General features: G+C 38.6%; 1 protein-coding gene across 1 annotated transcript in view; it reads left to right on the top strand.

Moving 5' to 3' along the window:
* Positions 1-3,036: 3,036 nt before the first annotated feature.
* Positions 3,037-22,596, top strand: part of LOC103254377 (collagen alpha-1(XXI) chain) — a 114,634-nt gene continuing 95,074 nt past the window's right edge. Inside the window, exon 1 of the mRNA XM_021709717.1 lies at positions 3,037-3,222. The gene's annotated coding sequence lies outside the window, so the exon portion shown is untranslated. The remainder of the gene's footprint in view (positions 3,223-22,596) is intronic.

Consider the following 22,596-nt stretch of genomic DNA (forward strand, 5'->3'; position numbering starts at 1 on the left):
TTCCCAATAGGGGAATTGCTGGGTCATATGGAAGGTCAATTTCCAGTTCTTTCAGAAATTACCACACTGTCTTCCAAAGAGGTTGTACCAGTTTGCATTCCCACCAGCAGTGTAGAAGCGTTCCTTTTTCTCCACATTCTCGACAGCATCTGTTGTTTGTTTCATTAATGATGGCCATTCTTACTGGGGTTAGGTGGTATCTCAATGTCGAGCATTTCTCTGATGATGAGTAAGGCTGAGCACTTTTTCATGTGTCTGTTGGCTGCCCATATATCTTTTGAGAAGTGTCTTTTCATGTCTTTTGCCCACTTTTTAATGGGGCTGTTTGTTTTTTTCTTTTTGGCGCATTTGAGTTCCTTGTAACATCCTAGATATTAGGACTTTGTTGAATACACAGTTAGCAAATATTTTTTCCCATTCTGTGGGCTGTCTCCCTGCTCTCTTGATGGTTTCTTTTGCTTTGCAGAAGCTTGTTAGTTTGATGAGGTGCCACTTGTCCATCTTATTTCTTAAGATATGGACATTTAGGGTTCTGAAAAGGAATTGGTTGCCAGTTCCAATTTCCATAAGGGTGTCTCCTGTGTTTTCTAAGATTCTTATAGTTTGAGGTTTTACGGTTAGATCTTTCATCCATTTAGAGTTAATGTTTGTGTATGGTGATAGGTAGAGGTCCTGCTTCAATCTTCTGCATGTGATTAGCTAGTTTTCCCAGCACCATTTACTGAATAGGTTCTCCTCTCCCCAGTGGTTGTTGTTGGAGGCTTTGTCAAAGATGAGTTGGCTGAGAAATTGAGGCTTTGCTTCTGGAATCTCTATCCAGTTCCATTGGTCTATGTGCCTGCTTTTGTACCAATACCAGGGTGTTTTGATTACTGTAGCTTATAGTAAAGTTTGAAGTCTGTAAGTGTGATATCGCTTGCTTTGTTTCTTTTGCTAAGGATTGTTTTGGCTATTTGTGGTCATTTATGTTTCCATATGAATTTCTGTATTGTCATTTCCAGGTCTGAGAAGAATGATGTTGGCAACTTAAGGGGTATTCCGTTGAATCTGTGGATTGCCTTTGGTAGGGTGGACATCTTAACAATGTTGATTCTTCCTATCCATGAGCATGGAATATTTTCCCATTTGTTTGTGTCTTCTTGGATTTCTTTGAGCAGTGCTTTGTAGTTCTCATTGTAAAGGCCTTTCACTTTTCTGGTTAGGAGGATGCCGAGATATTTCATTTTTTTAGTGGCTATTGTGAATGCGATTGGAAGCACAACATTTTTAATTTTTGATGATGTTCAACTGATTTTTTTCCTTTACTTGCTCATGCTTTTGGTGACACATCTGAGAACATAATACCAAATCTAAGACAATTTACACCTATCTTATTTGCATAACAACGGACTCTATCATCAATGAATGAGAATGTGTGGGAAATGATGATCATTCTAAGATGTTTTTTGCATCACACCTGAATTCAATGAGATTCAGTTATTGAAGGAAGGCATTTCTTTCTGAAGTTTCTCTCCTGGAAAGAAATTAATTTACATATTCATTTAGCCAGTTTTTACTGAGCACCCTGTATATTTCAGGTGTTGTTCTAGGTTCAGAGGATAAAGGTGGGACTAAGACCAATTCATTGCTCTCCTTGAACTGGATGTGAAACACAAGAGCAACAAACAATAGCATTTCAGGTAGCAGTAAGTGATCTGTTGAGAACAATGGGGCTGGGGATGGGAGTGGATGTGAGGAGCTCCACATGGATATGGTGTGTGGGAAGGATGCAATGAAAGTAATGAGTAGAGACCTTAATTTGGAGAGAAGCAGGCTACTAGGACATGTTCTGGGATAGATCTTTAGAGGCAGGAAAAATCCCGAGTGAGATGAGGACTCTCTGGTGTGTATAAGATAGAATAGGCAGGTTGTGGGGGCAGAGGGAGGGTGAGAAAGGAGGTGGGGTGACAGGCAAGGACCAGCGGAAAGCCACAGGGGTTCTAGCATGTGAGTGTTGAAGAGCTTTCTAGCTGCTCTGTGAAGAATGGGCTCAGGTATACAACCACTGATTATGCAGGTACCCTTGTTGATGCAATATGTCCTTCCCTCCCCTAGCAGTTTGCCTCAACTGCCAATCCCACCCTCCTTCCCCTGACAGTTTCCCATTGCTGCCAAATGCTTTCTTACAGTATTATAATTGTTCAAGTTTCGCTTATGAGTGAGAACATATGCTACTCTGTTCTTTGTTTCTGTGGTAGATCACTGAGTTGCTGCGAAGTCCACATATCTGTCCTTCTTTATGGCTGCATAATATTCCATTGTGTATATGTACCACATTTTCTTTATCCAGTCACTGAATTTACCCCACATCTTTATAATAATTAAAAATCCTCACTCATTTTCTGTTGATTCAGCAACAGGAATTTCATTTTGGTCAAACTCATCTTTCTGTTCTAAATAATAAAGACCATTCCCTAAAGTAAAAAAAAAAAAAGGGGCTCAAAGGGGGCGGAGCACAGAGGATTCTTTTGAAATAAGGCCTTGTATTCCCTACCTAGCTTCCCTGTAGCTCCTAAATTCTCAGAGGTAACTGCCTCCCTATTTGAAAATGCACATTCCTCAGGTTTGGGGGCAGCTGTTACCTTGGGTTAAAAGCAGGGTACATATCTCCTGCGACCGGGTCGCCCCGGGGGAAGTTCTCTGGGACCGAGAGAGGAAGTCCTTCTTTGATCAGCTCAGGAGAGGCGCTCCAGGTCTTTGCCTCCTTTAGTGGAGGCAACCTTAGCCCTTTCAGCCTCCGATTGCCTCTCTCTCCCCCGTTGTGCTGCTCGTCCCTATGTCTCTGTCCCCGCGGTTCCCTCGTCCTTCCCAGTCTCGGTTTTCCATCCCTACTCGTGCACTTTCTGGTCCAGGCAGGATTTGAACCGTGCACGTTTCCACCAGGGCTGCCCCTAGCAGCGCGCGCTTCGCGATCAGATCCAAAACCCACCCTCCGGCCCGGCAAGGGGGCGGGTGGGGAGTGCGAGCCTTATCTCCGGGCTCCGCCTCCTGGGGCCCAGAGCGATTCCCAGCCGCGCTCCGCACCAGCCGCCGCAGGGAGACCGCGCTGGGGCGTAGGGCTGACAGGCGTGCCAGCCCAGGTTTCGCCCGGGTTGGACTTGTCACCGCCTGGGACATCCCTGCCCCCCTGGCGCAACACCTGGCGGGCTGCGACGGCAACCCGGAACCCGGACGCGGCACCAGGTAAGGCAACGTTGCCTCCTGCCCTCTCCCTGGCGGAATGACATCTGGGGGGTCTCGGGGCTGGGCTTCCGGGGGCTGCAATTTGGCATCTGGTATGTTCTGAGGGTGCAGTGTTCTCCCTGCGCCTGGGCTGGAGGCTGGGGATGCCAGGGTTTGTGTTGCGAAGTCGCTCGGTGTTAATTTGGGAGAGTCGCTGGGGGACAGATTCTGCCTGGGAGTGCTTGGCCTCTGATCACGTGCGGGTAATCCCCTAAGCTCGCCGGTCTCTATCTTATCTTCTTGAAATCGTCTCCCACCTCCACACGCGGCGCGCCTGCGAGCGCTGGGCTGAGAGCGCAGAGCCCTGGCCTGGGGACCTGTGGGTGGCCCAACAGTTCTGTAAGGGTCCTGAACGGGAGACTCACTCCGGGACCTTTACAAAATTCGGTTCAGGAGCAGCCAGACCCCTCACTTAGGATCTCTAGGGGTCGAAACTGTGGTCATTAACATTGTGAAAAAAAAAATAAATTTTTTTTTGCTCTCAGGTGATTCCAAAGTGCAGTGGAATTTAAGAAGTCGTGAGTTGGAGCAGGGATCCTCTAAGTGTGGGCTCTGGTCCACAGCAGCCTGCCTCATCACCTGGGAACCTTTAGAAATGCAAACTCTAGAGCTCTGACTCCACCCTAGACCTACTGAAATTGAAACCTTGAGCTTGGGGGCAGAAATGTGTATTAATGAGCTCTCCAGGTGATGCCAGTGCTTGGGAGCTGTTCTGCTGGAGCTCAGTTAAGGTGAGGGAAGACACCCGCAAAGTCTACTCCTGTGAGGGAGAAGGAAACTCATTTTTCAGAAAACCTTAGATATTTATCAGTGGGGTTTTGCCCATGTAAGAAAAAAAATAGTATACTGTGAACTTTGGAAGATCCTATAAAGGGAAGCTTAGCCATCATCTGGAATGATTTTTATGTAATAGAATTTGCATACTTGCTTTTAGCAGAGAATAGGAATTTTTGCTTTTCTAAGAGTTGGCGCCAAGGGAGAAATATACATCAGCGTCTTTCAGCTGTAATAACATGAAATCTGTGACCCCTGATGAGATGATCCTGGATCATCACTGTCATCGGTGCAGGTTATAGGACTCGTATGCAGTATTTTATTTTATTTTCTAAAGCAGTTGGGGGCTTAAAGGATTCATGGCAATTCTCCCAAATGAAAGAGACTTCAGTGTTGCAGGTCTCTGGATTATTGAAGTGGACTTTTTTTTTCTTTTTCTTTTTATAGAGATCTGAGATTTCAAAATTTTGGCTAAAAATGTTCCAGCTGTTTCTAAGCCATCAGTACAAAAATAGAATGCCTTTGCAAATGGGCTTAAATGGATTAGAATTCTGACATTGGATAAGAAATCTAGAATTGGCATGACTCCAGTCCCAGCACATGTGTGCTGCAGTGAACACAGCGCTAACTGTACTAAGACTTTCTGTACAGAGAACATTTATTTTCCAAGTTGCTGTTTTTTTGTGCCAATTTGTGACTGAGGTGTATAGACTTGGGAAAGGGACAGGGACTGAGCCTGTGGTTAGAGAATGGGGAAAATACAGGTAGCAGCTGGGAACAGGAGCTTTAATCTGAGACAGACCTGGGTTCGAGACCCACTCTTCTACTACTCTGCGCTCTTGAGCAGTTGCATAACTTCTCAGAACCTCACTTTCCTTATCTGTAAAACAGGGGCTATAGTAGTACAGCACCTTATAACTCACATTGATGTTGTCAGAGTTAAAGGAAATAGTGCTTCTAAAGTGCCTAGTGTAGTCAACAAAATATTTGTTAGCTCAAAATCTAAATTCATGTATACACACCCCATAAAACAAAAACTGAATCTCCACACACTTTAAAATGAAAAACATGTTGATACATGATTGGGCTTTGTATTTATATACTACTGCACCCTTAGAATTTACCAGAATTTTCCTTTTTACAAGAATGTGAACATATGGGCACCTTCAAATAATCTTCATATTTATATTGTATGCTTTATGGGGAACTTTCTAGAAAAATTTTTAGTTTTGCTTCAAACCAATAGTCTAGTTTTTCTTTAGACACTTTGGTGAAGGATTATAATGTCTGGTTTTATAATCTATTAGCATTCGCACTTAAATAGCCTTAAAATCTGGCTCTTCAGAATACTTTTCTTTATAAAAGAAAATTCAGATGGTGAGCGAGCGTCTGCAAGTGGCATGGTGTAGTCTCCAAGAGAGCCAATTTAGCAGTTCTATCTGGTGTTTCTTAGGTTCTTGACAGATAGAATAAAGGAAACCCTATCCAGTTACATCATGGTTTGTTCAAGAAAATATAAGAGAAAGCAAAATGAGGACACAGAGCAAGGACAAGCCTAAGCTGGCAGAAAGGGTAGGTGAGGTAATTTAAGAGTCCTTTTCTTCTTTCAGTGCAATAATTTCAAAATGCTTCAAACTACACGCACACCCATTCAATTCCTTTCATAGTATTTGATTGGAACTGAACTGTATGATCCTCCTAGGACCAAATCATTCTAGTGAAAAAATATTTATGGTATTAATTCCAGAAGAGATGCCAAGTGATGCGGTACTTAAAAATTAGTCTCAATTCTGTTTAATTTTAATGATAAGTTGAATAGTAGATTTATAACTGAGAATGCCTTTTTCTGACTCAAGAGGCAGGAGGTTACAGCCTGCTTATTACCAGTCTTAAGTGACTTCTATAAGACTGAACGTTAGCCGGGCTCGGTGGCTCAGCCTGTAATCCCATGCCTTTGGGAGGCTGAGGTGAGTGGATTGCCTGAGCCCACGGGTTCGAGACCCGCTTGGGCAGCGAGACCTCATCTCTACAGTAAATCAAAAAATCAGCTGGGTGTGGTAGCGCATGCCTGTAATTCTGGCTACTCGGAAGGCTGAGGCGGAAGGATCGCCGGAGCCCAGCAGGTCGAGGCTGCGGGGCCGAAAGCGGCCACTGCACTCCAGTCTGGGCGACAGAGTGAGACTCCAACTCAAAAAAAAAAAAAAAAAAAAAAAAAGACTGAACGTTAAGCAAGTTCCGGCATATACACATCTCAGTAACTCCTTCATTCAGGAAATCAGGTCTTCATTAGGATACTTTTAAAGTTAGAATTTCATGTTATTAAATAGATTGAAATTATAATTTAATGTTATTAAACTGAATGTAATTAAAATTTATTGTCAGTGGGATTTTCTGTTTGACTTACTATGAACTGAGGAGTAGCTGTGCAGATGAAGAAGGAAGATCAGAGGCACACCTCTTGATGGGAAAAAGGAAGGCATGTGGAAGCAAATTCAAACTCTCAGAAATCAAATGATGTGTTCCGGATAATTTAACTGAAGAGCAGAGAGAGTTTGTGATGTTGCAATTCGGAGTGACAGATATAGTAGCACTGCTTGCAGAATGAGTGGCCAACTAGGAATGATAGATATTGCAGTGATTCTCCACTTATAGGCGTGGGGCCCAGAGTAGAAACAAAGAGATTAGGTCAATTGTACTTGGTTTATATAACCTGGCTCACTTAAAAAAGTTTTGATGAGAGTTACCTGGCATTCATTTTCAGGATTCTCTTTGTTCCATAGTGAATGGTTTTCCAATTAAGGCCAATCTTGAAACTCTTGTGGGTCAGACACATCACAGGAAATGGATACGTGATTTTATTTTGTATTTATTATCCTTGGATTATAGTTCTCAGCATACAAGAGTAATTCTATAACTTGATTCAATGTCATTCTTGTGAGAAACACAGTTGAAATGTTTATTTCTGGCACCTAATCCAGCCTCACAGGAAGAAAATTAAGCATGGAGGCTGAATTCCTAAACTTTCTGTTTAGACTCTTGGTTGAAGACATACACTCTGCCTACCCTTGAGTCCTGAGCCCAACACTTTCTAGTTGTTTGAACTTGGACAAGTTACATAACCACTTTTTTTTGTGCTTCTGTTTCTTCATTAGTAACATTGGGGCAACAATACCTACCTCAGTGGTATTGTTGTGAGAAGTAAATGCGTTAACATCTGTACAGTTCTTAGAACGGTGCCTGGCTCACAGTAAATGCTTAATAAGAACGTGCAATTAATTTACTTTGGACATTAATGAATGATTTAAGGTGATGCTCTTTTTTCTGTTTTCACTTCTCAAACTGAAGACCTAAATAGGAAATAGTAATTTAGGACATTAATGTAATATTTATTTCATGGTTTCTCTGTTTTAGCTTGTGGGAGAAATTGGTTCAGAATAAGTCAAGTTCTTCATGTTTCTTAGAAAATAATACAACATTTTGAACAATATTTCTGAAGTGTCCCAGTTGATATGGCTGTGCCTGGCCAGAGACCACATATGGAGAATTGCTGCTTTAACTCACTGGACCTCAAACTTGACTGCTCATTGGAATCACCTGAGAACAATTTTTTAGACTGTTTGATCAGTGTTAGAATGTTTAGAATTTATTGTGAAAAGGAGTAACCATGGTCTTTATAAAGAGAGGACCTGTAACTTGTCTACACATTATCTATGTTCATGAGATTCCCATGTACTCATTGGATTTTTAGAATGGTAAATGTTATTAGAATTTGTTTAATAAGAGGAGACAGAGGGTTGAACATGTTGTTTTTAGACCAGAGTTCATGACCAGTCCGGGGTGGCACTGGATTACAATTTGGATTTCTTGTGTTCTGCTCGGTACATTGTTCATTCAACTACCTTGCCTTCTTAAAAATTAGATAATGTTGAGAAACAGGCAAATAATTCAAGCTCTAGAGTGCCATTGGTCTGCTATAGTTATACCCATACCTCTTATTCCAGTATGATTTCAGGGATATTTATGTGAAAGATTTCCTTAATGGAAAAGCACTAAAAGCAATATATTTACAAGGCAAGAAAATAAATATATAGCTACCACTTGTGAAAAAATAACATTTTTCACCTTTGTCTATTCAAAGGATTCAATTTAGTTTAGTTTTTTTTCCCCTTTGTTGTTTCTTTGGAATTTTGGTTTTCACTAATGAAACACTCAGATATCTTTGAAAATTTCAGGAAACATTGACAATTTTCTCAAGTCCAAGTTTGGTGACCTTCTGGGAATACTGCCAGTTGCTTGTGTTTGATTCAGTGCTTAGCTTTTGTTTGGACTTGTCTTGTTTTGATCTAGGTCAATTTAGCCACGATTGCAGTGTTATGTTACCCGTTAACTGTTTGTTTGTACAGTTATTGGTGTCAGGAAGAAAAGACTAAGGACCAAGAACATTTCCTTTTTAAAATTAAAAGTAAAAATAAGTTTTAGTGAAGTTTGAGCTTCATGAAAAGTTCATTCTTTTAAAAATATTCTTTAGAAATTTAGTCTTTTATATTTATTATGAAATGGGGTAAATAAAAACACACAAAGCACATGTAATATATAATATATATAATAATATGTAATATATATATATATTTTTTGAGTTGAAGTCTCACTCCATTGCACAGGCTGGAGTGCAGTGGCATGCTGACGGCCACCTCAGCGTCAACCTCCTGGGCTCCAGCGATCCTTCCACTTCAGCCTTCCAAGTAGCTAGAACTACAGGTGTGCACTACCACGCCCAGCTAATTCTTTGAGTTTGATTGTAGAGATGAGGTCTTGCGAAATTGCTCAGACTGTTCTCGAACCTGTGGACTCAGGCAATCCTCTCACCTCGGCCTCCCAAAGTACTGGGATTACAGGCTTGAGCCATTGCACCTGGCCATATATTATATTTTTAATAGTAACTTTAAAATCCATAGGTGATTCAATGACTGAAACAACTTATTAAAATGTGTACTTACAAAAATTTTGGACCTTATTTATATGTATTTTGTAAATGTATTAGGAAGAGAGAATTTGATTTCATTCATAGGGTGTGTCTAGGCAGGTGTTTTCCAGCAGTATCCAGAAGACAGAATATTAAAGATAAGCAGGGAGAAGGAACATTCCTTATATGTGTTCAGCCATTCATTAGATAGATCTTAAGTGCTTACCAAGTGCCTGACTATCCTAGGTAAAGAGAATTCCTAAAAAAAGTTCAGTTTAGTGACTCTATAGCCAAGTTAAAGTTTTTTTTCAAATGGAAAACTTTTACATTTATTATGTAAAAATAACATTTTGTAAATACCTTGATTTTTTTTTAAAGTGTATAAGGCAAAATAGTTCTGATTTGAGTTTAGAAAAAACAGCATTAGCGGGAAGTGTCACTTGATTTCTTCTCAAGCCATTTTTTATTCTCATTTGACATAACAACAGGTATCAATCTTTAAAAAGTGTTCAATGTAATTTGAACTGATGTCTTGGCAAGAAGTGAAGAAATTATTCCAGAGAGAAACATTGTGGAGAAGATAAATACTAAGGGTCTTGAGAATGCAGCCAACTCTTCACTACTTCTCTGTAAGACATCACTCTTTTTGGCAGTTTGTCTTTTTAAATTTTTTAGTTGGGGTCTCACTCTGTCCCACAGGCTGGATCACAGTGGCATGACCATAGCTCACCGCAGCCTTGATCTCCTGGTCTCAGATGATCCTTCTGCCTCAGCATCCCAAGCAGCTGGGACTATGGGCGCATATCACCATCCCTGGCTAATTTTCTGATTTTTTTGTTTTGTAGTGATAAGGGCTCATTATGTTGCGTAGGCTGATCTTAAACTCCTGGGCTCAAGCAATCCTTCCACCTAGACCCCCAAAGTGCTATGATTACAGGCGTGAGCCACTGTGCCTGGCCAGCAGTTTGTCTTTTGATCATTTTACAACTCCTTTACTTTTATCTTCCTATTCACATCACTTGTTAACTAACAACTCTGGGCTAAGGTTTGGAATGAGATAAAGTGAAATGTCAGTTGGGGAGCCGGGATGACCTGTGTCTTAGTTAGCTCAAGCTGTTAAAACGAAGTATATTATAAGGCTTAAACAACAGAAATTTATTTCGCACTGCTGTGGAGGCTGAGAAGTCCAAGATCAAAGTGCTGGCTGATTTGGTTCCTGATGCTGGCTTTTTTTCTGGCTTGCAGACAACTCTCTTTTTGCTGTGTCCTCATGTGATGGAGAGAGAGAAAGGAAGCTCTCTGTCTCTTCTTATAGTACTTCCCATCCTGAAAGAGCCCCCTTGTGATTTAATTACCTCCCAAAGGCCCCATCTCCAAATATCATTAAGTTGGGAGTTAAGGATTCAATGTATGAATTTTGTGAGGGCACATTTCAATTCATAGCAACATAATATTTGTTTTAACTAGAGTGGTACAGGTATAGGCAGAGTTCCTACTTAGGTCTCTATGAAATGAGGAGAGAAGAAGGCTAAAAAGGGAAAGTAAGATTTCAGAACTCTTAAAGAGAAGTGGAAGCATATGGAACCTAATTCAAACTCTTACATTTTTGCAGTGGCAGGAAGCATGCGAGTGTGAAGTGTGAGCCAGTAGACACCTGTAATCTAAATTATGCAACATTTCTATACTACTGTTTGGATAATAATATTAACATGTCAAATCCTAAATAAAGGCCAAGGAGACAGTGGACCAGAAAATGGTTTCTCATCCCAGCCTGCCACAAACTTATTGAGATGCTGGTAGCTTAGGAAAGTCTGTGATTCCTATGGACGTACATCTTAGTTCATTTTATGTTGCTGTAACAAAATACTTGACACTGGGTAATTTATTAAGATCAGAAATCTATTTTTGTACAGTTCTGGAGGCTGTAATGTCCAGGATCAATGCACCAGAGGGTGTGGTTCTCTTGTGAGGGCTTCTGTTTGTTTCCAATATGGCACCTTGTGGTTGTGTCCTCTGGAGGGGAGAAACACTGCATCCTCACATGGCAGAAGGTGGAAGGGCAAGCTAGCTGAGTGCTGCCTGAATCATCTTTTACAAGGGCCTCAATCCCATTCACAAGGGAGGAGTCTTCGTGGCCTGATCATCTTTTAAAGGTCCCATCTCTTAATACTGTTGGTGACACATGAGTTTTGGAGAAGACACATTCAAACCATAGCAACATACTTCTTGAATGTTCACTGAAGATAGATGTTACTGTGAATGGTGAATAAAGAAATAACAGCTTCTTTTCTTTCAAAAAATTGTAAGCTCTTTCATGGTGCCTAAGCAAATCTATCTTCGGCTCCTGAGGGGATTACATAGAAAATTTTCATCGGTCTTTTCAACACTTGAAAAATAATTTTTTTTGAGTTTGAATTATGGACTTTTGAATGGAAATCGCATTTATATGTGTAATCAAATTATATTTTTGAGTTCTAAATTACATGTTTCCCCAAATGTTAACAGTTGTGTTTGGGCAGTGAGATGATAGGTGTATTTTTTTCTGCTTTGTTTTCTCATGTGTTTTAAAAAAATACACATGTATTATTTTTATAATGAAAAAATGAATACATAATTACATGCCTTGCAGAGGAAACATTTGGAATTATGATTTTGAATTTCCATACAAACAAGAGATAATGACAGTTACAGTGTGATTCATTCATATTGTTGTAATTCATAATGTACATATTGTACCAGATGTGTTTTTAAATACCAGAAACACTAATTAGAGATGACAAAAATCTGGTTAAACTGAAACAATAATTTTTTGTTTAAAGCAGGAGATAATTATTACTCCTGTAAATGCCTCCCAAAATTACATACTCTAATACATTGAGGCCATATAGGATAATAGCTAAGATCATGGTGCTGTGTAGTTATGGCCCTGACACTTGTCCTTGTGTGACCTTGTGATGATGCATGACCTTTTTAAAGCTTAATTTGCTATCTGTCAAGTGGGGAATCAGTGGACGTACTTCATAGTGTGATCAGAGGGCTAAATAAAACAATGCACACAAACCTTTTAGCATGATGCCTGGCAGATAAAAAGCACTCAGATTAGCACAAATTTGTTGTTTTTATAAGTAGTGATAGTCTGTCTACTTTTAAGTTTATTCCACACTTATATTTTAATTGCCTATCTTTTGGAAAGCTTGTTGCTTCTTTAGATGAGACTATTCTTCCTATAACTAAAGTCATGAAGCAGATGGAAGTACAGATCTTAGCCATTATCCACCTTGTGCTGGGGGAGAGGAGAGTGAGGATGTAGGGAAAGCGTGTCTTCTAAAACTGGCGATCCCCTGGCAGTTCTAACCTGGCTGTTAAGACTACCTCCCTGTGCCTACAAGTGTTGATTCTAGTGTCCATCAGGCTGTCAGTCTTTGCCATATGGCACAGTTGCAGAGGGGCACTGTGGTGGTTGGGTGGGATTGAGGGTATGAGGAGAGCTTGCTTGTAGTTGCAGGAGATTTGTCATGAGCTCCTAGATTTAGCAATTGTAGAGGTCTTTGTTTTTAGTCAGGGCAATAGATAGCCCATGTCTGACCTTTGTGAAAATTAGAAGACTACCTTTTCTCTGGGCTGATGCATCCCTGAGTGTCAGCATCCACGGCCTCTTCAGCCAGGTGCCATCATGCTTTTGCAGCCTAGATTTTGGTGCATCAATGTAGGTCTGCGTTAGTCCATTCTTTCAGCAAGGATTTATTTGGTTCTCCCCATAGATTAGACTAGGTACTTGGGATGCAGTGATATATAAGACATGATTCCTGACCTCAAGGGCTCTGTCTCTTAGCCAGTTTCCCCCATAGATACTCAGAATGTCCTGGCTGGTTGTCATACTACAAAGTTCCTCACCCTGATCAAATGCTGCTTATAGTAGAGTAGTACTTTGAGGAGGTGGTTGATTCCCCTCAACCTACTAATGTGAAGGTTTATTACTGGAGTCTGTATCCTCCTCAAAACTGTGGTGAGGCTTGTGTGTATAATGTATAGAAGTTTTAACATATTGTTTAGACTAAGCATGTAGTCTAAGGAGCCAAAAACAAAACGAAACACCACAGTGAATTGAATTGAGTTGAATTGACTGAGACGCCACAGAGGGAAGTTATGGAGTTGCTGGGAAAATCAGAATTAATTATTTTTAGACTACATTTCTCAGAACTCTAAGTGTAAATATTTTTGATTACTGATTCATTCTAAGTTAGTTAATTAGATGAATCTCTGACCAGTTACCTTTATAAAATAGAGTCATTTGTGTATGTGTGTTTCCTTAATTGTGCCTCCAAGAACTTTAAATTTTTTAGCTAGATAGTATAGTTTCACATTGGACATTTTTGGTCAGACTTATTATAATGTTAAATGCTGAGCTTGATTAATTTAAAAAGTGTGTGCATTTTACATGTTTCTATACCATATTGGATACAGTTGCTAAGTTGCATTCCAAATCTCCTTTCCAGTAACCTGTCATGTTTTTGAGCTTTGGGCCGGAAACAGCCTAAGTAAGATTAGAGAGGCAATTATAAGTTGATTTGAAAATGAATGACTTAATTTAAAAAATAAATGTGTGTATACTTTCTACTTTATCTACTCTTCCATTTTAACCCCAGAGATGAACATTTAGCACAAAGTTAGTTGAAGAAGACATTTTTCCTTTTTTTTTTCCCCACTGTTTTAGTACTGCCAATCCTTAGACGAGGCAAAACCTGTTTTACCCAAGAAACTGTTCTCAGGTAATCAATGTACAGAGTTCTGCAAGCTTTTCCAACTGCAATGAAGAGATGCACCCTGGTTCTTCAGAGACTTTGCTACTGTCTAGTACTGTAGATTCTAGAGAATTTTAAATTTGGGCTTTTTTCCCCTTCAGAATCTTTTCTCCTGGAACTTCTGTTTTCTCAAAGTCATCTATTAATTTGTTCTCAGGCAAAAAGTGGGGAAAAAAAGACATACTTTACTATCTACAAAAACTCTAAGTATGGGTTTTGGTTTTGTAACCATTATTCTCAATAGGGAGTTGAGAAGTTTTAAATGAAAATAATTCAGGAATTTGATATATCAAGGCGGGGGGTGGGGGGGGACACAGAGTGACCACAAGAGTTCTCTGTCCCCCAGGGCATTCCAGTGCACCTCCAGGAACTCCCAAGGAAGCCATTTTTATACATTTCATCACTTTCACAGCAAGGGGATGTTGTAAATTATCAAAGCATTGAATATGTACAGTATGAAAAACAAGAGAAGCAATGAGTCAGCAAGCTAACTTTCAGTGGCCCCTAGGTACTGAGTAGATTGAGGCAAGCCATGACCCCAGGTTGCTTATGATGCCGTTGTGAGATGGACTATCTCAACTATAATTTTTAGAAAGCAAAATAGTGCTCTGTGTAATTGAGCTCCACATGGGTCTGTTATTGGAGGTAAGCAGTGTGGAAGATATGGTCTGTTTTTGTCATGATTTGCTTCATGGGGGAAGTGGGACTTGAACCAGCCTCTTGAAGCATGGTTCAGTTTGGACAAATGGTTCAGTTTAGACACACTCTAGTTAATGCAAATCATAGGACTGGAAAGAATCTTACAAATAATTATTGCTTGCAATAGAAATATTGTTTATTCCAACAATACTTGATGCCTTAACCCCTCCCTGGAGCATACATAACAAGTACACCATCCAGTGCCAGACACCTCCAATGATGGGAAACTTTCAGTTTTAGGGAAATCCCCATCTATTAAAAACGTTTTTCCTGAAATTAGACTGCAAACCTCCTCCCTGGAGTTTCCAGGCTTTGGATCTAATTCTGTTCTCTGGGAGTGACAGAAACACGACTCATTTCTTTTTCCACGTGGCCAGTATTTGAAGACAGCTAACATGATAACCCAGTGGAACATAATATTCTAAAACCATTTCTCTTTTGAGATGGTTTACAGTTGTATCTCTGCTCTGGCTAGCTTTCCCTGGACACATTCTGTTTTGATTCTTTCTGGCCATTGGTTGCTGAATAGAAAGGGTGTGGCCCTGTTCTTTTCTCTTTTGTAGCCCAAGAGTAAACTAATTCTTGACAGCTACTTCACACCAGTGACTTAGTTTTACCATCAATTAAGGCCTTCTGCTTCACTCAGACCTGCTGCTATTAAAGCAACTTATTTCTATTGAGCATTCTATAATCCAGATTTAAAAAAAAGTAAAACAGCATTAAATAAATTTATTAAAGACAAATACTACCAAAGGCAGAAATACATTTTGGTGGAATCAGCTAAATTTGCAATGAGAAGGAAATATATGGCAAGTGATGCATTCTCTGATTCTTCTGTTAAATGACAAATCTATTCTCATTTTGAAAGTAGGAAATCATAGAATAACTCAGCTTGCATAAGGTTAAACAGTCTCAGGTGACCAGAGTCCTAAGATAGGAGGCTGTCATGTGGGTGGAGTGGGAAAGTTCTGGAAAATGGTCCAGGGCAGATTCTAGTATCCCCTGTGAATAGGCCTCAGGGTCAAGGGCAGTTGGGGGAGCCAGCCTAAAGAGGGCACTGGGGCCAGAGACTCCCTCTTGAGGGAGACCTTGGTTTGGAAGTTTGAAAGGCTGGGTCCCTCTACTGGGTGTTGGACACTTCCTTCTCAGAATGGCCTCTGCTACAGCCCCATTCTCAGGCATGATGGTATTTCTTCATGGTCTGCTTTTCCTTAGCTATAATCCAGATTTTGGATCCCAGAACTTTTATGTTTCTTTTGAATTTTATCTTGTTGCAGTTGGCCCATTATTCATCCAGTTGAGATTTAAAAATAAATCCAAAATTTAATTCAGTTAGCCGTCTTTGTAAGTTTCACTTTGTCTGGAAATTTGATTTGCAAGTCATCACAGCTCGCATTCCAATTATGAATAACCTGTTAATCAGGGCAGGACACTGAAACATATCCCTAGAAACCTTCTGCCAGACTGACATCAGGTGCTACTCTCCATTAGGGAGTCATTTATTTAGCTTTATATACAGCTTACATTTATCCATTTTCATTTTTGAAATATGAGTACAATAGTTGCCTGATTTCAGCCTATCCTCTAATGTCACTCCTATCAAAGAAGTACTGGACAGTTTGCTATGGTTTATTTTTGACCCAGCAAGCATTGTATAGTGTTCAGTGACTTATTCCTTTTTGTGAGTTTTGTGTGTGCTCACAAATAGGAGTGAGGTTTGGAATATTTAACAATCAGAAAAGCCAGAAAATCAGAGTGGGCGTAAGCCCAGTCAGAACAGATGTGCATACACAGTTTGCACAGCAACATTGCTTTTTCCACAAGGCCAGTATTTGAAGACAGCTAACATGGCACGGGGCCAGTATTTGAAGACAGCTGAGTATATAGGCCTGGTAAACAATTGTTTTTAGCACTCAGGCTTCCGGGTTTACCAGAGATATGTATGTCTTGATATTCATAGCTATTACCGTTCCTTTGCCTTCTGTTTCTTTATTACAGATTACACCAAGTTTCTGTCAGTTTATGGCACTAGTCTATAAGTCACAAATTAAGGGATGTTTTAAGAAAAGGCTTAGAAGTAGGAATGGACATGGCTTATTTAAAGGACTTTTTATGACTTGCCTGATGGGAGTGGAAGGTTTAGTGTATAGATAAGTAGGATATAAAATATTTCTGTGTATGGGAATTGGAGTCCTTGAGTAGAAGCAGTCACCGGAGCAGTAGGGAATGTTGTGCTTTCCGGATGAGGGGCAGTGGTCAGTTGGCTGAGAACACATTTGTCAATAGCTTGCCAAAAAGAAAAAGGTCACGCTAAGGTGGACAGTCAAGAGAAAGAATAGCTTTCAAGAGATGAATATAATACTCATGAGAAGAATGATGCTTATGGAGTGTGTGATTTGAAGCAGAGGGAGATAAAGGAGAGAAGTATTGGAGTAGGGGTGAGGGAGCCATTGGTTTGGTAAAAGAAGAGGTCTTTGCTTTTCAGGTGAGCATTTCCATTGGTGATGGGGATGGAAGTGCAACTCTATTTGTATTTGAGTGGGCACTGGCCCAGTCAGAACAGATGCGCATATACAATTTGCACAGCACATTCATTTTTTAGAAAAAGAATGGTGAGTTTATGAAGCTATTAGAATTATAAGATGATTACTTAGGAGGCATGGTCAATGGAAGACAGTAGAGAAGAATCTAGAAGGCACGGAAGAGTTAAGCAACGAAACCTAACCTTTCTACCTTTCTAGTGACCATTACAGTTTTGCTGTTATTAAATATTCCTTTATTTAAAGGAAATAATTAATATGTAATTCACCTTGAATTACTTGGAAAAATCCTTGCCACTCAATTATTCCAGTGCTCATTACTTTGTGAAATATCAGTCAAGCAAAAATATAAAGATTTGTGTCTCTCCAAATTTTAAAAATTCAATCCTGGCCATCTCTAAATGTGTGAAGGAGGAGGGATTTTGAATATAAAGCAAAAAGAGGAGGTGACTGGGTACAGACCACATTGAAGTGTGGAAAGCTTTTTGTATACCAGTGTGGGTATTTGCAAATAAATCTTTCCAAGTGGTTCTTGGCTATCATTATACTTGCCTTCTTAAATAGCTGAGATAGGAATCTTTTCTCCCCTAATGTCTGTCTTGTGCTTAGTTTACAATTTGGTATTCTTATTATAAAAACACACTCAGGGGAAAGACAAAGATCTTCATTGTATTTTGTAGGTTTTCAACTTATTAATAGAGATAATATCTTTAGTGAGGGAGGAGCACAGTCTCTAGTGTAAATAAGTGGTAACTGTTAGGTGGTATGCATGCCTGGCTTCTCATCTGGTTGGTGTTGAGCCACACAAGATGAATCCATTCATGTTGCCAGCATGAGCGTCTCTTTCTGTCTGTTGGCCTGAGTGTTTGAGAGTCTGAGGTTTTATTATTTTGTGAATCTATCAGTTGGATTGTTAATATGATTCCCTCTCTATTCTTTTTATTTTTAGAGGAAATATCCCTAGAGGTGTTTATTGTCATTCTATTTGTATAAATATGTTGAAAAACCCTAAATGTGCACTATTAGGGAAAAGGTTACCTACTGCATTGATTATAAAATAGCCTTAAAATGATGTTTAACAGTAAATGTGACTTTATATATACAAGTAGAAAACATAGAAAGTAAATGTTATGTACAGAAAATGTTTATGGCAAAATAGTCAAAAAAAATGAATACAGTTTCATAGTTTATTAATTAGGAATGTAGTTTTTATAAATATGAATATTCATTTCTTGGTTCTATTTAATGCTTTTGTCTTTAATCTGTTTTCCATACTACATCTATTTTATTAGCATTTGCCTAATAATTATATTTCTGCCTTTTTATTTTCTGACATTTGCTGTCACAGAGTTTTGGGTGGATTTCTTGTAAACAACAGATAGGCAAACTTAAAACAACACACACAGACTGAAATGTTTCTGAATTCTGAATATGCAGATTTAACTCAAACTTTATTATAATTGCTAATATGTTTGAACTCTTTGCAGTTTGTGTTCTTTTTTTTGGTCGTGCTTTATTGTTCTTTATTATAACTATTACTACTATTTTTTCCTATCTTTGGAATTGTCTTATTTTCTTCTTCTACCAGTTACCTCTGGAAGTTATAATACTGTTTATATAATCAAGGATACCACTCCATTTCTATGTATCAATTAAAATATATTTTCTTACTAGTAGCTTGTTGGTATCTATGACCCCACCTCAAGATAATTTACTTATTATATTTAATCACCTTCACTGGCCCCTTATTCCCTTCCACCCATCTAGCTTCCAGTTGAAGAGCTTATATTTTATCTCTAGAATTTTAGTAACTTTTTTCAGTAACAAATTTTTACTGAGGTTTATTTTTGGGGGGCTATTAGGGAAGAGTGATAAATTTTGTTGATTTTTAAAAATTTCCATCTCCCATCTAGCTCTTAGTCTTTATCTTCTAATAATTTTTTGGAGAGGGCAAATAATAAACTTGAGTTCTTTAATGTTCATATGTTTAAATATTCAAAAATAGTTGTTTCTTTGGTTCGGTCTAAGTTTTTCTGTAGAACATTAAAGATTTGGATTCATTGTTTTTTAGTTTTACTTTTGTGATAAGAAGTCTCCAGGCTATCTACATTTTATTTTTTTTAGGCATCCTGTCTGCCCTCCCCTCCCCCATGGAAACTCTTAGGGTGTTTTGCTTTATTCTTTGAATTATGATTTTTCAACAAAATATGACTAGAAGAGGCCTTTTTTTGCCCATTAATGCAACTTGGTATTTATGAGACTCTTTCAGTCTGAAGATTCAAATCCCTATTTAGCATTGATAGGGATTTGAAAAGGTAATTCATTACCTTTTCTGTATTTCTCAATATGTCTATGTTTAATTTTTCCATCTGAAAATTCTTTTAATATATCTTGTGAAATAAAAAAAAATTTTGTGAAATCTATGTTCTAGTTCATTGTAATCTGAGAATTCTTCAACATTCCTCTTCAGCTATGTATATTATTAAGTTTTTAATTTTCTAAGATACTAGTTGGTTCTTTCTCTTTTTATTCATCAGTATTCTTTCAGATATCTCTGAATATATTAATTACACTTAAATGAATTTTCTTCTTTATACGGTTACTAACTTTCCTTCCACAGGTATTAGTTACTATATTTTCTGAGTTTGTGGTCTTCCTCCATGATGCTGATTTTTATGGAATATTTGTTCGCTTTTGCTTGTATGCTCATCTTTGTATTTGCAATTTTGTATTTCATACTATTTTGAGGTGTTTTTTGTTTACTATGACTTGCTCCCAATGACTGTGGAGTTGGGACAGTGTCTTATCTTTTGGGCATGGTTACTTCCTGCCTCTCTTGGGTTCTGCTAGTGGGGAAGCTACCTGGTGTCTGCTCTGCCAATTCAGTTCAAATGCCCAAACTCATGGAAAACTCTGGATACAGATGGAAAGAGAGGCATAATGTCTGAGAGGGTACTTTTCCTCATTTGTGGAGTCCTTTCCTTCTCAGTCCGAGAGACATCTACCGGTCAGGGCTCTGTTCTTTCTGCTTTAAGAATCCTTTTTCTTCCTGCTCTGAGTAATATTGTTCCTCTTATCATCCCAGCAATATAGGCCATGGGGTAGTGGCGGTATCATTCAGTGTTCATCTGTCAATATTCTAAAGTACCTGTAATTGTGGAAAGGAACAAATGTCATTTTGGTGTCTACTTTATCATGTTCACTATAAAATGAACATTTTGGACCAAGCAATACATGGACAGCTCTCATTACTCTCTTGGACCCTTGGATAATATGGCTCTGGGATCTTGTTTGCAATTTCTTCTGAAAAGCATTTGGATGATGCAGTAAAATAAGAGCATCTCCTTTTGGATTAAATCTAACATATTGTGATTCTGAGACGGCCTTTGGCACTTGCTTGAGCAATGTCTGTTTTCCAGGATGAATAAAGTCTAGTGCAGCTGTTTCTTCTCCTTTAGACCCTGAATGTGAAAGTCTGTATAACAGAATGTAACTAACTGACTTGGGAGCCAGCAATGAGGCATGAGAGTTTCCCACCTCATGTGTCTCTTGCTTTGTAGGAGGCAAATTTGACAATAACAGCAATACTTTTTTTTAAGTTTATGCAATACTTTTTTAAAGTTTATGTAAAATGATCCTTTTTAGGGCTATTTTCTGAAAGAGTTTTTCTAAAATTTTAATGACAGTATCAAATGCCTGTAATTAAGTTCATCATGCTATTCAAGCATAGCAGAGTTAAAAAGTATTTTTTAAAATGTTGCATATGGTTTTCTAAGGTGTGAACGAAAATATTTACAAACTAGAAAGTTTTCTAGTTCTTTTGAGTTTGTTTTTTTTCCTAGGATGTCTTCATTATTCACTCAGTTTGAAGTACTGTATTAACAATCAGAATGCCAGGCATAGTTTTATTCAAGTATATGAATAAGGCACATTCCAGTGCCCAATTGTACAATTACCCCCATTCTCCACAAGTTAGACATATCTGTACTAGTTTTCTCTTGCCATCCCACTTGGCAGGTAGCCAAAATCTGACTGGTATTTACTTGCTAACATTTGTGTGTGTGTGCATGTGTGTGTTGAGGACAATGTAAAATAGTGTAAGGGATCCTACATTTTAGGATTCAAAATACACTTCAGTTGGATTTGTGTAGTGGTTGCCGTTTGTTTAAAAGAACATTTTCATGGGATTATTTTTCATCTTGATAGCTTAGCAATCAAAAAAAGTTTATGAAAAGGGAATGACCTTATATTTTTTGTATGTATTTGGAGCTCTTTGAATGTAATAGAAATATTATAGGTGTTATAATTTTCAGTATAAAATATTAATTTATAGAAAATTCATAATGCATGATATCTAGTAAATCCATCTTTGAATGATAAAAAGAAATGGATTTTTGTTTGTTTTAGAAAGCTAATTATTAACCTTGTATTTACTGGCACAGATAATTAGTAAAATATTTAAAAGAACAGAACTGTAGTCAACAGGAAGTAGAAGAGATCTTCAAACTTGCTTATCTTCTTACCCCTTGGTTTTACAGAGGAGATAATGAAGTCTAGTCAGGCTTGTTTTCTTGCTTAGTGTCCCACAATATCATAGTGGCCTTGCTAGGCCTGGTATATAGACAGTCTACCTCCTAATACAATCCTCTTTTCCCCATACCTAGCTGAATAACGCCAGGAAGGAACTGAATATTGTGACTCATCACTTTTAAACTGAATATGATGCTTCCTTTATTAACAAATGCAGGATGTTTATCATTTTTCCATACTAGAGCTTCCTTTCATATGGTTAAAAAATTGCATACTAGTTTATTTTTGAGGATTGTCTTTTTATTTTCCACTCTTTTAAATACAGTCATGTTTGGTTTGGGTCTTTTGGATGTCAGAATGGTAGTTTATATTAGTTCACATTGACTCTTTTTTCCTCAGGAAACCTCTTCTGGCATATCTAGTAAATGGCAAAGGAATCATCTGGAGGTAAAAGAAGATTGTACCATGTGAGGTGTTTTGTTATTCTTGGCTGGTTAGCAAGCATTTTTCCTGTGGAAACAAAAGGCTGGCTTTTAGACTGGCAGTGCTATGAAGGATGGGTAGGAGAAAGCATGGCTGTATATTTGAGGGAAGGGTATAAAAAACTGAAATTTGTTGGAATGCTTGCATTTATCTAAGCAATTATAGACTTTTCACGTGGATAATATAAATTAAGAGTTAAAATGAATTCATTTTGAAAATGAGAAATTTGAAACTAAATTTATAAATATTGTACTTTTCCCATAATCAAACACATAAAACTAGCATATTTCAAGTTTGCAATTTTTTGGGTTGAGGATTAAAAGTAGAACATTTAAAATTGTGAATATTAGCCGGCCTCGGTGGCTCAGCCTGTAATCCCACACCTTTGGGAGGCTGAGATGAGTGGATTGCCTGAGACCGCGGGTTTGAGACCCGCCTGGGCAACTTGGTGAGAACCCATCTCTACAGTAAATCAAAAAATTAGCCGGGCGTGGTAGCGTGCGCCTGTAGTTCCAGCTACTTGGAAGGCTGAGGCGGAAGGATA

This window comes from Carlito syrichta, unplaced genomic scaffold (genome assembly GCF_000164805.1).
Source record: "Carlito syrichta isolate Samal-C Ts95f unplaced genomic scaffold, Tarsius_syrichta-2.0.1 Scaffold277477, whole genome shotgun sequence".
Lineage (NCBI taxonomy): Eukaryota > Metazoa > Chordata > Mammalia > Primates > Tarsiidae > Carlito > Carlito syrichta.